The sequence below is a fragment of the Macrobrachium nipponense genome, chromosome 47, assembly GCF_015104395.2.
Source record: "Macrobrachium nipponense isolate FS-2020 chromosome 47, ASM1510439v2, whole genome shotgun sequence".
In the NCBI taxonomy this organism is placed as follows: domain Eukaryota; kingdom Metazoa; phylum Arthropoda; class Malacostraca; order Decapoda; family Palaemonidae; genus Macrobrachium; species Macrobrachium nipponense.
The window spans coordinates 15,304,394-15,324,436 of record NC_087222.1 but is presented as its reverse complement, the minus strand read 5'-3'; positions in this window follow the sequence as shown (position 1 = coordinate 15,324,436).

Below are 20,043 nucleotides of genomic sequence, written 5' to 3'. Positions count from 1 at the left end.
CTATTCAACATCACACCAAGGTCTTTAACTGCTTCCTGATTTGTGATGGTCTCATTATTAGGTCCCCTATATGCATATAGCTTTCCTTCTCTATCTCCATAATTTATTGATTCAAATTTATCAGAGTTAAATATCATCCTATTTACCTCTGCCCATTCATATATTTTGTTCAGGTCTCTTTGTAGCGAGTTCCTATCTTCATCACTAGTAATTTCTCTACTTATTCTTGTGTTATCGGCAAATCTACTCACTACCGAGTCCTTAACATTACACTCTATGTCTGCAATCATAATAACAAACAGCAATGCAGCTAGCACCGTACCTTGTGGCACACCGGATATTACCTAAACATTATCCAATTTCTCATCATTTGCAATCACTATCTGTTTCTGTTGTGTAAAAATTCTTTTAACCATCTTCCTTCTTTATCCACTACATTATGTTTTCTAATTTTCTTCGCTAATATATTACGGTCTACCTTGTCAAAAGCTTTTGAAAAGTCTAAGTAAACCATATCTGTATCTTTTTTCGTTTATCATATTTTTATATATGTTCTCATGGTGGACTAACAGTTGGGTTTGTGTACTTTTTCCGGGTACAAAACCATGTTGTCCACCAATATTACAAATTATTTTTTTTTTATTAAATGTTTCATAATATTTTTTCTTCATTGCCCCCCTCATACACTTTCATAATATGTGATGTTAGACTCACTAGCCAATAATTACTTGCCTCTAATCATGGTTCACTTTTGAATGTTGGGGTAATATATGCTAATTTGTGCTCATCATAAATCTTGCCTGTGTCTACACTTTGTCTTAATGATATTGCGAGCGGCTTTCCGATAGAATGAACTACTTTATTCAACAAAATAGCAGGGACACCATCAGGCCCAGCTGCCGATCCATTTTCAATTTCATTAATTGCTTGCAAAACATCGGCTTCATTAATATCTATGTCTCATAAATAAAAGAAGAATAATGAATGCAGAAACACAAAATGTAAATCAAGTAGATTGGATTGGTGACCGAAAGAGAAGGGAGAGAGAGAGAGAGAGAGAGAGAGAGAGAGAGAGAGAGATTATGAAGGGAAAAATGAATGCAATAAACAGACAACAAAAATCAGTATAGATTGGAATAAGTGACGGAGAGAGAGAGAGAGAGAGAGAGAGAGAGAGAGATTATAAAAGGAAAAAGGGAAAAATGAATGTAATAAACGACAACAAAAATCTGTATAGATTGAATAAGTGACAGAGAGAGAGAGAGAGAGAGAGAGAGAGAGAGAGAGAGATTATAAAAGGGAAAAATGAATGCAATAAACAGACAACAAAAATCAGTATAGATTGGAATAAGTGACAGGGAGAGAGAGAGAGAGAGAGAGAGAGAGAGAGAGAGAGATTATAAAAGGGAAAAATGAATGCAATAAACAGACAACAAAAATCAGTATAGATTGGAATAAGTGACAGGGAGAGAGAGAGAGAGATTCCTCCCTCTGCCTGTGCTTTTATGATGTCATCCCCCTTAATCGTGTCTTCATAGATTTCTTCGTCATCTTAAAACTCCCTCATAAACAGCCTTGTTGATTCGGTGGTTATTGGGCAGCAGCCAACTGGTTGACAGGACAACTGGGTGACAGCCAACTGGTCGCCATCACAAGAGTGGGACAGGAAAACTAGGCGACAGCCTAGGGCAAGACATTTCCTCTTGTAAATAGTGTATTAACGTATTTATAATAGTATTAGACGTGTCAGACATTCGGACTGATTAAAAATTAAGTCTTTATTATGAAAGTATCTTGTATTTTGATGATAAAAACATATACAAAAATAAAGAAAAATACACTAAAGTATTCTGAGTAATTGGCAAAGCTGGAGCTAAGTCTGTACAGAAAAGAAGATATGAGAATAGAAAAACGTTATGAATACTCTTAATGGAAAGAAATGAGGGACTGTATTATTGTATAAATAATTAATGTTACAGCTACCGATAATTCCGTCTGAGTAACCGTCTCTCATATATATATATATAATATATATATATATATATATATATATATATATATATATATATATATATATATATATATATATATATGATGACATTGGTCATTGAAGTACAGGAAAGTCAGTTACTGTAACAACCTATTTAAATTATTTACAAACAGTTCGAAGGCTTCAAAACAAAAATATCTGTTAAAACAATTAAAATATGAAACCTAGCGAAAGGACAACATTGCTTAGTTCATATAAATTGAAACAATCCTCTTTTTTGAATTATTTATAACCATTCAACTGTTTCACAACTTAGAACAACGTAGTTTGGTCTTACCCTATATGTATGCAACCTTACATTTTAGATACTTTCATTTGAGAGAGAGAGAGAGAGAAGAGAGAAGAGAGAGAGAGAGAGAGAGAGAGATTAGGATGCAGTTTCATCGAATTATAAAGTCACTTATTTATCTATTTATTCATATAAATAAGTATAGTCACAACACCTTCAAAAAGGGTTGAATGTTTGAGCTCATACCCCCACCCCACCCCACCACACCCTACTCCTACATTTTCTAACAACGTCTTTAACAGCACTTTCAAACAGCATTTTAAGAGCATCTTTTAACAGCACTTTTAAACAGCGTTTTAACAGCACTTCCAAGAGCGTTTTTAACAACACCTGTTAAAGCAAAACAATTTTCTCTACAAAATCTAAAGATTTAACAATGTGTGATTTGGATATGCTTCTAACCAAAGAGTCTTCGGTGGTGATATGAGCCAGTTGTTTCCTGGACCTTAGCTTGGGCGCTTTTTGGATTGACCGTTGGTACTGATTATTGGCCTCTGCATATGTACTTGGACTGGAGATTATTCACCCCCTACATACCTTTTGGATCTCCAGGTCTGCAGCTTCAGGATTTATCCTTAACGCCTTTGGTTCAGTTATAAAGCCAAAGGGACCTCTCTGTCCCAAGGTAAATTATTTACATTTGATAAGCTCTCGGCAAATGTTTCTCTGCTGTCGTATTCAGTGGACAGCTTGATACTTGCCAGCCACCTGTTATCATTTCTGGATTCAGCGCTGATAATCACCCTGATTTCTCCTCCAGACGTGGAGTTGTACCTTGCCTTGAAAGGGGAGAACTTTAAAACATATGGAGAAGTAGTTAGGAATATTAGCGTGTATTTGTTAGGTTGTTCTTTCTTTTTGCCTTTTTCCTCCTCTCTGGACCCCCTCCTTTGTGCTTGAATGTTGGTTTCTGTTATCAATTGAGTATTTGGGATTTGTTGGTGGGCTATTTAAGTGTGCTTGTTATTCATATTATTTTTGTATTATAGAGGTTCAGGTGTGATTTCTGCCTAAGAGTTATGTATAAATTTAAGTTCTTTTTCTCAAGTCTTTGTTTTCACCCCTGAATTGATTAAGGTTGTGGTACGATTTCACACCTTGTGAATTTCGTATCTTGTTTAGAGAATACAGGTGTAACCTATAATTGGATAAGTATATCGTGTGGTTGGTTAACACGCCATCAAATTTGTCCCTATTTTTTGTATTTAATCTATCCCGGGATTTCCCGGATATGCAAAATATCCAGGGATTTCATGGGATATGCAAAAATATCCGGGATTATTAAACCTTGAAAATTGTCCGGGATCCCGGGAAACAAACCCTAGTACTGACCTCCAGGCAGTTGACAACTGTTTCTGAGTTAATTGTTAATTGTCGGGCAGTTGTTCGTCCACTTCTTTGGCTGCTGACTGTCATAATATTATTATTATTATTTTTATTATTATTATTATTTACGTCTCGCCCAGTCCTATCGACCAGTTGCCTGTCGCCAAATTATTCTGTTTATCAGTTGTCCTGTCGCCCAGTTGCCCCTAAACCATTTTGTTCTTCGCTAAACTGTCATCTACAACAAGATATGGCAACATTTGTTATTCATAAATGAGCATAAAGCGATTTTATAGCGAAAGAAAGAGGATTCAATCCGTGGGAAACACTGTATGAATTGCTTCTTATAACGAGTTTTTCTTTTTTTGTAATGCTTATCGTCATTTGTGACCTTGAAAAGACTTTACACTTTAGATGATGACATCTCTCTCTCTCTCTCTCTCTCTCTCTCTCTCTCTCTCTCTCTCTCCGTCACATAAGCAGTGATATGGAACATGTGAACAGGTGTTTGTTGATAACGATTCAAGTAAAGAGAAGAAGAAGACGAAGAAGAAGAAGAAGAAGAAGAAGAAGAAGACAAAATGGAGCGACGGACAGACGATGATAACACTTATCTCCTCCCCCTCCCCAAAATCCCCCATCCTCTACAATCCCCTTCCTCTCTTATCTAAACAGCGACCCCGTGAGAGAGCAGAACTTGCTGCCAGACCCAAGAGCAAGATTTCGTTTTTGAGCCTAAACAGAAACAGAGACCAGAGGGTTGATGGCGAAGCTGGCTATGATAGTGACATTATGAATGAGGATCATAATGAGGACAAAGAAGATGGTGAAGACATCACAATTTCAGTTCCTCCTCCTCCTCCTCCTCCTCCGGGATGAGGAGGGGAAGAGAAGACGAAAGGGACTAAATAGACCTACTTGGTCGAGTTCACCGGCGACAGAATCTGCTGCTTCTTATCGTTCTTCAGATAAGTTGAAACAAGAGAAGCTTTCCTCTTGAAACAAACAAAAGTTCACACTAAACATGAAATACAGACTGACGTCCTCTGAAGAACTTCTGAAGGCAGAGATAGAGCTGAAGAGCAGCAACGGCGGATGACAGGCAAAATGTCATACGGCAGCACTTCCCTTGTTTCTTACTTTCGGTCGGGGCGCTGTTAATGATACCAATAATTATTATTATCCCGTGACGCTGATGCTGCTTCTTGACTTCTTCCTCATGAGTAAAGGAAAGAGAGAAGATGGACACCACCGACCAACCTCACACCCTCCTTTGAAGCACAGTGCAGCTGCATGCAATGTCTGGCAAAAGAGATCTTCCGCATTGTTCGAGTCATGTACAGCGGTGTGGAATTTCCGATGAGTCACGTCCCTTGTGGCACAGAAAGAAGAAGAAGAAGAAGAAATCAAAACAAGAAGAAGAGAGACGTGAGGTACAGCGGAACAAGCAGACGTTTCCTCTGGGTTGTGTGTCATTTCCTCTTGCTTCAAAGGAAATGCATGGCCTTCAGAGAGAGAGAGAGAGAGAGAGAGAGAGAGAGAGAGTAAAAAGATGTTCAACTGAGGACAGAGAAAGAGAGAAATATAGATTCCAAAAACCTAATAGAAAAGATCTCTGCAAATAATGACATTGACGTCAATATAAATTGATTGAAAGAAGATTTGCCCAAACAGCTTGCATATAATATATATATATATTATATATATATATATAATATATATATATATATATATATATATATATATATATATATATATATATATAATATATATATATATATATATATATATATATGTAAGGCCAGGGTTTTTGATTAATAATATATTGTCCATGCGTTCCCTGTGACCTATGGAATGTGGAGAAACAGTGGTAGAGGTAACGACCTGAGAGTAGCTGACAATGAGATTCTGGGGATGGTGTGAGATAAAAATGATTAGTTCGACAAGTCATGTACGACAGTTTATGAACTCTTCTCAAAGTGCCTTTGTGAAACTGGATGCAGCTAGGACCGTGAGGCGCTATCGAACTGTGTGTTCGTATGTGCGTGTGTGCCTCTCCCCTTTAATAGGTTCATACCCAAGCCTATGGGAGGGATTTTGATAGAGGCTTCAAGTCAAAAGGCAAGATGCCGTGGCATTCGCTGGGGGAGTTTTTATTGATAGTGTTTAGTGTCCGGTTGTCTGGGTAAGTGTTGAAGTGCTTTAGCCAGCAGGGATGGCTTTGTTTGATATCTTGCAAGATGTTCCATTTTATTAACTCTGTCTTTAAACTTGTGTGTACTTACCGGGATGTGTTTCTGTATCTTTGAAAAAGACGATTCTGGTACTTGTGGAATGCAGAGGGACAAAGAGTTCCCAGAGGGGTATAGACTTCTTTTGGTGACCAGACATGTTACATTTACAGGTTTTTTTGAGTTAGTCTGAAAGACTGGATTACTTGGTTGATTGATTTATTTATTTCCTGTTAATAAACATAATGTTATGATGCAACTCTCTCATTTTCATTACCTGTTAGAATGGAGAAAGAGGTGGAGAGAGAGAGAGAGATTCCTTGGAGAGAGAGAGAGAGAGAGGGATTGCCGAAAGAGAGAGAGAGAGATTCCTTGGAGAGAGAGAGAGAGAGAGAGGGATTGCCAAAAGACAGAGAGAGAGAGAGAGATAGGCTGTGTGTGTAATGGGGTGTGTGGGTCTGCCTTCCGTTTCGTGTCCACGCTTACCTTATGAATGATGGGGGGAAGAATTACCCCAGTTACAGTGGTGGCAGACGGTTAAGAGGGGATATAAAAGTCTTCTTTCTTTTCTATGGCCTAGGAACGCCAATGTAGAATGGGTGGCCAGTTAGAAAATAAAAGGGGTTATGGCTTAGCGATAGTTTTCGAACGACACAGCTTTGTGGGATTATGGAAAATTGTTAAATTGTTAGATCTCGGTTTCCTAAGTGAAAAAGGGGTAGAGAAAATATCCGTCCGTGGGATGGGGGATGAGGAAAGAAATTTTATTAGGGTCATCAAATTTGCTCGTACAGAGATTCTTCAGGGCATGAGCCGTGAGACAAGCAACTCATTCTAGTTCATGAGTGACGGTTGCTATGGTGCGTTTTCACCGATCGCGTTTGTATTGTGCCGACGAGATTACGTTTTACGACAATTTCGAGTTCCTTTTGTTCCCATTATGGAGTGGTGAGTGTTAAACTATTGTTTTGAAGGGGTGGGTTTTGTTTAAATATTTCAGGGTTATGGGATTGGTTCAAGAGTCAACAATTTTTTTGTCTTTGCCCATAGTGACGTTTTTTTCTTTGTTTGCACGTGTTTATAATAGACGTATTCGTCTTTGTTTTAAACACATAAGAGGGTATTAAGATGTATCTATGCATGTGAACTGTGCTTAGATAAGCGGCCACAATTTTACGGGCTCAGCACATTTCTGCAGAGAGCGCGTTGCATTGCGAGGGTACTAGCATCCCTCGGGGGGGGATAGTTGTATGGAGGGTACCACTGCCTCCCTCGAGAGATAGTGCAGGGGTGGGCACTAGTGTATACTTGGGAAGGGGTCCTCAGACACTGTTTCAAGGGGAGATGGGGATATTGCTGGTATGCCTCGGGCTGTTTTGTCGCTTGACTGAGGGGTTGTTCTCACGGGGGGGAGAAACCTTTTTTTTTTCTCATTGGGGGGTGAACTCCTTTTTTTCTTTGTGTTGGGGATGGGTTTGCCCTTGACATTGGATGCTAAGATATCAGCTGATTGATTAGTTGATGAAGTGAAACGCCCGTAGTCTTTTTTTTAGAAAAGAGATTTTTTTCTCTCTCTCTTGGACGAAGAGAAAAGGAATAAAAAGAGATTTTTCTTTTCCGTGAATGTTCGGGGAAGAAGTAGTTAACATGCACGGGATGTGTTATAATGTTTCTTTGTGCCTTGAAAGACACAAATATATTGGGGAGACACAGATTATTATTATTTTTTTATTTGTGTTGGAGAAATTACTTTCAAATGCCATTATGTTGTATCTGTGTTGTGTGGCAATGGTGTTATGTCATGGTGTTGCATCTGGAGACATTGTATGTCATGAGATTCAGCAATACTAGTGTATGCTATTTGAATTTCACCCTTACTTGAGATCTTTGCAAGAGAATTATTGCTATGGAGAGTCATTATTATTATTGATAATTGTTATACTTGAGATGTGTCACGGGAGGTTTGCTTAAGTATAATTATCATTACGGGAGAATTGTTTTACGAGAGTTTTGGGATATTTCATGGGAGATTATTCAATAATTAGTTACAGATAATTATTCAAGGAGAATTATTATGACGAATTAATGGGAGAAGTCTTGTCTTAATTATTTGTTGAGTTCTTGTAACTTTGGAGAATATTTCAGTGATTCACGGGGATGAGTTTTGCTGAATCTTGATGAATCTGGCTGAATCTTGGTGAATTGTGTTGAAACTTGCTGAACTCTGCTGAATTTTGTGCTGAATTCCTTGGAGAATGGACAAGCATTAACATTGGTGATATTTTCTGTACTGATACTGATGATTTTGATGATAGCAATTTTTTTGGTGATTTTTGTGATAATGATATTTCTGATACTGATTTTTTTTATACTAATACGTGGGCGTTTTAATGCTATCAAGGGAGGTGGAATCTTTTTTTGAATATGGAGGAACTAACAACACATTATTTCTTTTGTTTTTCCTTTTTTTATGAGTTCGCAGATAATTGCTTGACATCTAGTGAGTTACGGGTAGAGAGTTAACAGTGCCGTTGATTTTTTCTTTTCTCCTTCTTTGGAAGTTAGCCATTGCTGACACAAGTTTTTTTTACCATGGGTGAATTTGAGTTTATTTTTCTCTCAGTTAGTGTGAATATTGTCTCAGTTCATGACTTAGAGTCATTGTTCGAGAACGTGTTCGTGTTTTAGCTATTTGATGCTATAGAGAAATATATGGGAGAATTTTTTGCATGTTTTGAATGCATACGTAATGGCACTACATTTTTTCTCTGGATATTTATGTTCTTGCACAATACCCTTGTCGTATTTGTGACAACTTTGTGAGAGATAGGAAACTTGGTTAAGTTTTCTAGTGACTATGTCGTAGTGCATATGGAGAAAGTCTTGGCTTAGACACTGTGAGTTGGGAATTCTGTTATAATGACTTGTGGCACATGGGTGATTTTTTTTCTAGAATTTTCTAGACATTTTATTTGTCGAGTTTTTTGCCCTTTTTTTAGCAGTTATGCTAAATGGAGAGAGTTTTTATAGTTTTTGACTATAACATTGAGTTATTGTTTGGAGAATTGAGTTATAATTGAGATATATTATTTTGGGAGTGGATTATATTGAGATATATTATTTGGAGAGATAATGGTAGGTATATATTATTTTGGAGTTATGATTGAGATATATATATGGGAGTATATATTTTTGGCCATTGTTGATATTTGCCATAATGTGATTGAGAGCTATGTTTTAGTTCAATATTTTGCAGCCATCTTTGTTGCAAATGGAGACACATTTTTTTGGAGATTATGGGGCAATATTTGTAGTATGTGAGTTAGTTGCCTTGAGTGCACATTTTTTGGAGATATTTTTGGAGCCTTGTTTTGTTCCACATGGAGTTATTGTGGGGAAATAGAGGTAAATATTTTGTATTTGCCGAAATAGAGGTGATTCTTCTCTATTCTTGGAGTGGTGTTTTTTTTACTGACATGTGGCTATTGGAGAAATAAGAGAGAATAATATGGGGGTTGGTTTTTAACCAAATGGAGGAAATATTTTTTATAACCACCGGAGTGGTGTTATTATTAATATGGTGTCTCATATGGAGTTGGAATTAATCTTTGGCGGGTAACCCTTTTTTTGTGGTTGTGGGAGTTTTTTTTTGAGCCAAGAGGAGATTTCTGTGGTTCTCTTTTTTGATTTTGTGACTATTTAGAGGCGAATGGCATTACTGCATTACGAGTCATTTGGAGATGTGTGCATTTTTTATGTCACAAGTGTTATTCTTGGAGAAATATAATTTGGGCAAAGTCATGTTGAGAGAATGAGTCTTTGAGACAAATCTTTGAACACATTAGTCATATCCTGGAGTTAATTCTGTAAAATGTGTATGTTAGACGTTTTTTTGAGAATCACGAGTTTCCAAACTTATGTGTCTGACTAGAACATTTTATGCTACTGTTAGAGCATACGTCCGCAGGCGATTTTTCTGCTGACAAGCGATGTGATGAGCCGTGTGCTGACTTTTTTCCTCTGATGGTGACAGATCAGAATTTTCGCAATATCTGGAAATGTTTACAATAGCATTTCACGAAAGCGCATGTGTGAGAGTTTTGCTTTCTGGCAAATTCCGGGGCTTTACATGGAGCATTTCTTGGGGAAAAACGCGGGAGTATACATATACATGTATTGATGTATTTTGTGATTGGGGAAATCTTCTTGTGATTATCCTTTTTTTATTGTTTTTCTTCCTTTTCCTGTGAGAGATGTAATTTTGGGGGATTGAGCTTAAGTACATTTCTTTTTTGGACGGGAGATTTGATTTTACCAGGACATGTAATTTTTTTTCGAGGGTTTGTTACTTAAGTAAAGGGAGTTTGACATTAAGTCTCATTGTGATTAATTATTGAGCAGTAAAGGGGTTTTTTGCTGTTAAAAGTTGGAGATTTTTACTGATTTTGTGGGTTGTTTAAATATCAGAGTTGAGAGAACATTTTTGGGGTCTGGTGTTACGAGATTCTTTTTTTTTCCTTGGGTGCATTGCGATTTTTTGTCTTTTCTTTTTTTCTTGTGAGCACATTCGATTTTGAAATGTGAGTGCAGATTCCGTGGAGTTGCTGTGATTTGTGAGTTGTGTGTGTGCTTATGTGTGAGTTTGGAGAATTGAGTTGGCGAACTTGATGTTTTTTTTTTTTTCTTTGAGAGTTGTGATAATGACTTATGATTTAGTAGTCATATTATGGGAGACGTTCAGTTAGTATTTCTGACTTTTTGAGATCATTGTTTGATAGAAGTAATATGTCTGGGGTTAATTTTCTTAGATTGACCAGTGACTTGACTGACATACTAACACCAAAAAAGTCGTTCCCCGACGCCAGCAAGACGTCCACCAGCCGTGAGGTGCTGCCGAGTTGTCCAGGGTGATTACAAGAATTTTCACGTGGGTGATCGCGAGAATTCTACAGCGTGTTTTTTTGGGGATCTGCAGAAGCCGTGAGAAGTCTTCTACGATGAGGGAGGCATTCCGTCTTCCTACAGTTAGCTACAGTCTACTGTCTGTGCAGCTACTTGCAGACAAGCAAAGAGGGATATTCAGAAATGCAGAAAATATGAGAGAAAATGCGTCTTGTGCTATTTGGAGATTAAAGCGTGATAAGACTTTATTTTATAAATGCCAGAGACGTGCAGTTTTGACTTATATTTATTTTAAGCCGGTCCGTGTTTTGTGATAAGCAATCTTGCTAGGCGGGGGCTAGCATTTGTGCGAGGCCGAGCTATCTGGTAAGGCCAGGGTTTTTGATTAATAATTATCCATGCGTTCCCTGTTACCTATGGAATGTGGAGAACAGTGTAGAGGTAACTACCTGAGAGTAGCTGACAATGAGATTCTGGGGATGGCGTGAGATAAAAATGATTAGTTCGACAAGTCAATGTACGACAGTTTATGAACTCTACTCAAAGTGCCTTTGTGAAACTGGATGCAGCTAGAACCGTGAGGCGCTATCGAACTGTGTGTTCGTATGTGCGCGTGTGCCTCTTCACTTTAATAGGTTCATACCCAAGCCTATGGGAGGGATTTTGATAGAGGGCTTCAAGTCACAGGCAAGATGCCGTGGCATTCGCCGGGGGAGTTTTTATTGATAGTGTTTAGTGTCCGGTTGTCTGGTAAGTGTTGAAGTGCTTTAGCCAAAGGGATGGCTTGTTTGATATCTTGTAAGAGTTCCATTTTATTAACTTTGTCTTTAAACTTGTGTGTACTTACCGGATGTGTTCTGTATCTTTGAAACAGACGATTCTGGTACTTGTGGAATGCAGAGGGACAAAGAGTTCCCAGAGGGGTATAGACTTCTTTTTGGTGACCAGACATGTTACATTTACGGGTTTTTTTTGAGTTAGTCTGTAAGACTGGATTACTTGGTTGATTGATTTATTTATTTCCTTGTTAATAAACATTAATGTTATGATGCAACTCTCTCATTTTCATTACATGTTAGAATGGAGAGAAAGAGGTGGAGAGAGAGAGAGAGAGATTCCTTGGAGAGAGAGAGAGAGAGAGGGATTGCCAAAAGAGAGAGAGAGAGAGAGATAGGCTGTGTGTGTAATGGGGTGTGTGGGTCTGCCGTTCCGTTTCGTGTCCATGCTTACCTTATGAATGATGGGGGGGAAGAATTCCCCCGTTACATATAGATATATATATAATCATATATATATCTATATATATATATATATATATATATATATATATATATATATATATATATATTAATATATATATATATATAAATATATATCTAGGTCAAATAGTTGGAGTGATTCTCGAGTTATGGAAGCCTGAATTTTGTGAAAAAGAGGATGGGCGCTCCTGGGGGTTTGGGCTTCTTCATATGATTTTCTTTGAATGGATGAAGAATTAAAGGTGTTTGTTTGTATGTATTTATGTATGTATGGATGAATGGATGGATGGATGGGGGACTGAATATTGGGGTGGGGAAGGAGGCCCCCGTGCCATCACGAAGCTTTTTCTTCTACAACAGCAACAAGAACATTCTCTCTCTCTCTCTCTAGAACAAGTAACGAAATAGCGTTTTCATTGTCGTAATGAAGACGAATGAATGAGGAACTGAACTCCATAACCAAAGGATGACTCGGCCTAGAAACGCCAGAGAGAGAGAGAGAGAGAGAGAGAGAGAGAGAGAGAGAGAGAGAGAGAGCACGACGTTCTCGACCTTGTGGCCTGAGGGAACAGAGGCTATTTCTGCCTCCTCATCCTTCTCCCCACCTCCCCTCCTCCCCGCCCTGCCGCGGTGATGACGTCATCTCCTCCCGTGACGTCATCACATCCATTTATCTCTTGAGTAATCGTAGCAAACAGAAGAGTTGCCAGTTTGTGTTTTTTATTATTACTTATTACCGATCTCATTCATAAATGTTTCTGGAGCACTTATGACGCCATATAATCTGTGAGAAAGACGAGAAGTGAATGTGAACGAAAAGAGAACGTGAAATAATGCGACTGAATAAGAATGAATGATATAGAGGAGTCAGGTAAACACAACCACGTGACTGACCCCCTCCAGCCATCACAGGCTCAGCTCCATATCACACATCGTCACCCATCGGCCCCAACCGACTCGCTGACAACTTAGACTGTGAGTGTGACAGTGCTCGGCTGAGTCGGCTCTACTCCACCTTCCTTCCTCCAACCCCTTTACATAGATCGGTACTTGGTCACCACACACAGAGTCTCTCTCTCTCTCTCTCTCTCTCTCTCTCTCTTATTTCAGACATTGCAATATTTAGTGGTTGCTAAAAGAACAAAAATTATTTGTGAAAAATAAAGAAGATTCCCTTTGTTTTTATACTTGCTGTAAACACTAGGCCTATTTATTGACAAAGTCTTCTCTATCCATCGCAAGTCACTTTAGAAGAATGTTTTGGTATTCTGATGCAATTCATTCACCAATGTCTTACTCATGTCTATAGCCATACTCTTGTGAGAGAGGGAGTTAATACTTTCATTAATCTTTTTTTTTTTTTTTTTGTACTTTTATTGAAAAAACACCAGTCATTATAACAATGAGGCATTATATATATATATATATATATATATATATATATATAAGATATATATATATATATATATATATATATATATATATATATAATATATGACCTAATCTCGGTCATTTGTGGGTTCGGGATATGAAGGAATAAACAGGAGAGAGAAGTTTACGTGCATACGATGTAGGACATGCAAAAAACAAAAATAATAATCGATGAAACGTTTAACACAGGTGTATTCTTCTTAGCTACACAGTTGGCCTGTAATTATACGTTAACTATTGTAGTGCACAACCGGACGGCAGGTTAGACTGTTATTGACACTTCATTGTGACACTCGTCTTTGTGTGGCGGCCGAAGGCGACGGGAATACGGGGGCACTGGGCACTCTCGACCCAGCTTGTCTGTGCTGTCTGGAACCCGGCAACGAACTCATCTGACCGGTAGTCCGGCCTGTTTCAAATACCCCCTTCACACAGCATCGTTATGCAAGAAGCTGATTGGTTATTCTGGCTCCTTAGACACAAGGGGCCAATCACGAAGGGATAAAGAGATGCATGGCACTCTTTTGAACTGCCCAAGCCACGCTAACTTGTAACATCTTTGGCGGCTGACTTGTTTTGTTACACATACACACAGTGCCACTTATAACGTTTCACGGGACTTCAGACTATCACGCAAGAAAGGCATATTCAAAACTGTATCGAATCAGCTCATATATATATATATATATATATATATATATATATATATATATATATATATATATATATATATATATATTATATATATATATATATATATATATATATATATATGCCTCATTGTTATAATGAACACTGGTGTTTTTTCAATAAAAGTACAAAAAAAAAAAAATTTATGAAAGTATTTAACTCCTTTCTCTCACAAGGAGTATGGCTATAGACATGGAGTAAGACAATTGCGGTGAATGAATTACATTAGAATACTATATAATTTTTTCTAAAGTGACTTACGATGGATAGAGAAGACTTTGTCAATAAATAGTCCTGGTGCTTACTGCAAGTAAAAAAACAAAAGGGTCTTGTTTATTTTTCATAAAAATAATATGTATATATATATATATATATATATATATATATACATATATTATATATATATATATATATATATATATCTATATATATATATGTGTGTGTGTGTGGGTGTGTGTGTGTGTGTGTGTGTTCTTGCATGTGTGCATTCATGTATATGTACTATTGTTTGAATTACACTGTTATTTTTCCATGCATTGAATTAAGTTTATGATAATGGTTTCATAATATATATATATATATATATATATATATATATATATACTATATATATATATATATATATATATATATATATATATGTATGTAGTATGTATATATATATAGTACATACATTTATACATAATTGTAAAGAGCCAAGAAGCAAATGGATGGATGAATGGAACTACAGCCATGTTCATAGGCAAATGCTTCTGTTGGAGGAGAATCAATTTAATTAACGAAAAGGTTTGTGAACGACTTCCTTAAAGAACCTCACTTCGTGATCCGCAGAGTGAATCATCCATCAAAGTCGACATTGATATCCAAACTTGATTTAGCTTAGGACTAAATTATTGCACTTGGATACTTGATTTCTTTTTTATCTTTTGCAATACAAGTATTAGAATTTCATAAATGTAGAGGTAAAATTTAATATTGTTATTTGTGGGGAACTATGTGATGTTTAGTTTTAATCAAGTGTTTTTTGCTCGTGTTATTTCAGTTTGATTTTTAGATATAGCACATTGTGGCATCGCTCAGTCTGGAAAACATAATTTGTGCGTCTCATAAGCCAAAAGACGAATGGTGGTCTTGGTGAAAGCATTGGACTTATACATGGTATCGACGAGCAGTTTGTGCAAAATTACTAAATACCACACTAGGGTGGAAACTTGTTATTGATCTTTATGTAATGTGTGTATATTTTTTAGAATACATTTTACTTGATTGAAACATACAGCAGTCATTTAACAAAAAGATAAACTCAGACCTTAGTATATAGGCAATTTAGTGTCTACGTCATGCTCATTATTAATTTTTTCTCATTTAGAATTTTATTGTCACACTTTTTCTTGGTATTTGCACACTCCTCTTTAAAGTCATTGAAGTCCTTTAGTTTATTTTGGAATATGCAATTCTTATTGTCCTTTTTTGTTCCAGAGGAAATCATGGGTGAGGATGCTTTACCGTTTAGAGCCAGCATGCCAATCTTCAAAAGTTTATGTTGAGGTCTAGAGCCTTCCTAAGCAACGTGCAACCATCTCTCAAGCAACCTTCATGAAAACCCCGTACACTTAAACACAGATAGAGAGTTTGCTTAGAGAAGATACTGACAAAACAATTTCTTAAGATAAAATAATGTTGTAACAACAGCATTTCTTAAAGAAAACCCGGTGACATACCTTAAACAAAGAGAACACACTTTTTACTTGCAATATGTATAGGTCTGTACATTTTATTTGTAAATGTCAACGTTTATTCTGTTTTTTAATAACATGTAATATACAGGTTCAGTTACTGCGGTTTATTGTATACAGTCGAATGAATATCCTTTTATCAGGGGTCAACCATACATAAAATTAATGTATATATATATATATATATATATATATATATATATATATATATATATATATATATATATATATATATATCTATATATATCTATCTATATATATATATATATATATAATATATATATATATATATATATATATATCTATATATATATCTATATATATATATATATATATATATATATATATATAGATATTATATATATATATATATCTATATATATATATATATATATATAGATATATATAGATATATATATATATATATATATATATATATATATATATATATATATATCTATATATATATATATATATATAATATATATAGATATATAGATATATATATATATATATATATATATATGTTATATATATATATAGATATATATATATATATATATATATATATATATATATATATATATATATATATATATATATATATATATATATATACTATATATATATATATATCAGAAATATTTTTTTTTACTTTTTAATATGCAAATTACTTATTTTTTTCATTTTTATTCTGACAAATAAATCATAAATATCCTATCCTAACTGTATCTGTAAAACCATTTTTCCGACCTATTTAAGCTCTTCCATAGACCTTTCTTACACACCCCCCACCCCCCCCCCCTCCCTCTCTCCCCCGTCTCATGAAAATTTTTCGAAAACAATTAATCGAAAACAATCATTCGGAAACAATTACTCGAAAAACAGCTATTCGAACGGGAAATTGTTAGAAAGAAAATGGCTCTAATAGAAAATTGTTCGAAGTGAAAATTATTCTAATTGTTGTTTGAAATGAAAACAAACGCTATCGGGAAATTACCGGAAAATTACTCTAATAGACAATTGTTCTAATTGATATTTTCAATTGTTGTTTGAAGTGATAATAAACGTTGTCGAAGGCATCCAGCCAGTACCTACCGAGAACTTCATTTCCTCAGAATATTGCACCCCTTCAAAGATGGCCGAATACCCCCAACAACAACAACAACAACGAAGTAGTTTGTAGGCTTATTCCCCGAGTAAGCGAAAACAAGAGGTAACATTCCTCTCCGTTCCTTTTAATTCTTTTCATTTCCTTTAAATTCCTATTCAGCAATGACAGACAGTTCACTCCTCTCCTATACCGCTGGAGTAGTACCGTTAAGCTCACGGAAGTGAAAAAGCCAAGTTCTGGCCATGGTATCGGTCTAAAATGTCACGTGTTGGAACGAAACGTAAACAAAAGTTGGTGTTAAACGCGGGAAAATATTGGAGTTTCGCCCCTTTTTCGAATGGCCGGTTGATAAGCCTTTTAAATCATATTTTGAATTATGCATTTGCGAATCCCTGGTTAATAAATCTTTTAAACCGTGCATTTGCGACATCCCTTGTTAATAAGTCTTTAAAATGTGACTTTGAAAAATCTTTGCGCCTAAATTATGACTGGTGCTTTTGTTCTGATTAAACTGGACTTGTGCCTGAAAGGGCTCTACCACCGCATCGGTCTAAAGCAGATATATGTCTAGAATGGTCTGGTTCACGAAGTCTGATTTATTGTGCAGAGTTGTGCAAGAAGAATTATAATAATACACAGATAAACAGCACTAATTAAATTAAAAATCAGACCATGCAAAAATATTTGGCTTCCCCAGTAGGCCAACAAAAATTATCGTTAGGAAACAATTGGTGGCTCAGAAATCATTTATTTGTTTATTTATTTATGTATTACCATCTATCTTAGTATCATTACCATCTTAGAATTTTACTCTCAAGTCAGACTTTAGTTTGGAAGAAGAAATGTCTACCAGACTTGGTAAGACAGACGAGTTTCTGGCTTATATTCGAAGAGTAAAAATCAACTAACACAGGGTACACATAAATGGTTGCTTGTTATTGTATAATTGGAATACTTAACACAGGGTACACTAAATAAATCATGTGTAACTGTAATTAGAATAATACTTACCTTGCAGAGGCATCCCAAATAGAGAGCATCTAGTTGTATTTAAAATTATACTTACCTGGCACAGGGTAAGCCAAATAGATTTTTGTGTTTGTAATTAGAATAATACTTACTTGGCACAAAGTAGGCGAAATAGACTGCTAATGGTTGTAATTAGAATAATATTAGGGTACACCAAATAGATTGTTTGTGCAAGTAATTAGAAGCATACTTACCTGGAACAGGGTATTCCAAATACATTGCTTTTAGTTGTAATTAGAAGCATACTGACCTAGCACAGGGTACACCAAATAGATTGCTTCTAGTTGTAATTAGAAGCATACTTACCTGGCACAGGGTATACCGCCAAATAGATTGCGTCTACTTGTAATTAGAAGCCTATTAACAGGCAACAGGGTTACACCAAATAGATTGGCTTCTAGTTGTAATTAGAAGCATACTTACCTGGACACAGGGTACGACTAAATACCATTGCCTCTAGTTGGTAATTAGAAGCATACTTACCAGGCATCAGGGTACAACCAAACTAGATTTTGCCCCTAGTAGTTGTAATTAGAAGCCATACTTACCTGTGGCACAGGGTACACCAAATAGATTGCTTCTAGTTAGTAATTAGAAGCATACTTACCTGGCACAGGGTACACCCAAATAGATTGCTTTCTAGTTGTAATTAGAAGCCTACTTGAACCAGGCACAGGGTTTTTATACCAAATAGATTGCCCCTAGTTGTCAATTAGAAGCATACTTACCGAGGCACAGGGTAACACCAAATAGATTGCTTCTAGTTGCTAATTAGAAGCATTACTTACCTTGGCACAGGGTATACCAAATAGATTTGCTTCTAGTTGTAATTAGAAGCATAACTTTAACCAGGCACAAGGGTATACCAAATAGATTGCTTCTAGTTGGTAATTAGAAGTATACTTAACTGGCACAGGGTATACCAAATAGATTGCTTCTATTGTAATTAGAACATACTTACCTGCACAGGGTATACAAAGAGATTCCTTCTAGTTGTATTAGAACATACGTAAAACCAGGCAAAGGGTATCCAAAATAGATTGCTTCTGTTGTACATTAGAAGCATACTTACCTGGCACAGGGTAATCAGATAGATTGCTCTATTTTTAATTAGAAGCATACTTCCTGGCCCAGGGTATATCGATAAATTTCTTCTAGTTGTGAATTAGAAGCATACTTACCTGGCACGGGTACTATCAAATAGATTGCGTCTAGTTGTAATTAGAAGCCATCTTACTGCACAGGGTATATCAAGATAAATTTCTTCTAGTTGTATTAAATCATACTTACCTGCCACTGTATACTATAGATTTCTTCTAGTTGTAATTAGAAGCATCTTACCTGGCACGGGGTATATCAGATAGAGTTCTTTCTAGTTGTGATTAGAACATACTTACCTGGCACAGGGTATATCAATAGATTGCATCCCTAGTTGTAATTAGAAGCATACTTTCCTGCACAGGGTATATCAGATAAATTTCTTCTAGTTGTAATTATAATCATACTTAACCTGCCACTGGTATATCGGAAGATTTCTTCTAGTTGTAATTAGAGCATACTTACCTGGCACAGGGTATATCGATAGATTTCATTCTAAGTTTAATTAGAAGCATACTTACTGCACAGGGTATATCAATAGTTTCTTCTAGTTGGCATTAGAAGCATTACTTACCTGTCACAGTACGCCAAATAGATTGCTTCTAGTTGTAATTTAGAAGCATACTTACCTGGCTCAGGGTATGATTCTAGTTGTAATTAGATGCATACTTTACCTGGCACAGGGTACACCAACTAGATTCGCTAGATTTAATTAGAAGCATTTTTTACGTGGCACAGGGTACACTAGATAAATTGTCTCTAGTTGTAATTAGAAGCATACTTACCTGGCACAGGGTAGACCAAATAGATTGCTTGTTGTTGTAATTAGAAGCATACTTACCTGGCATAGGGTACACTAAATAGTTTGCCTTAGTTGTAATTAGAAGC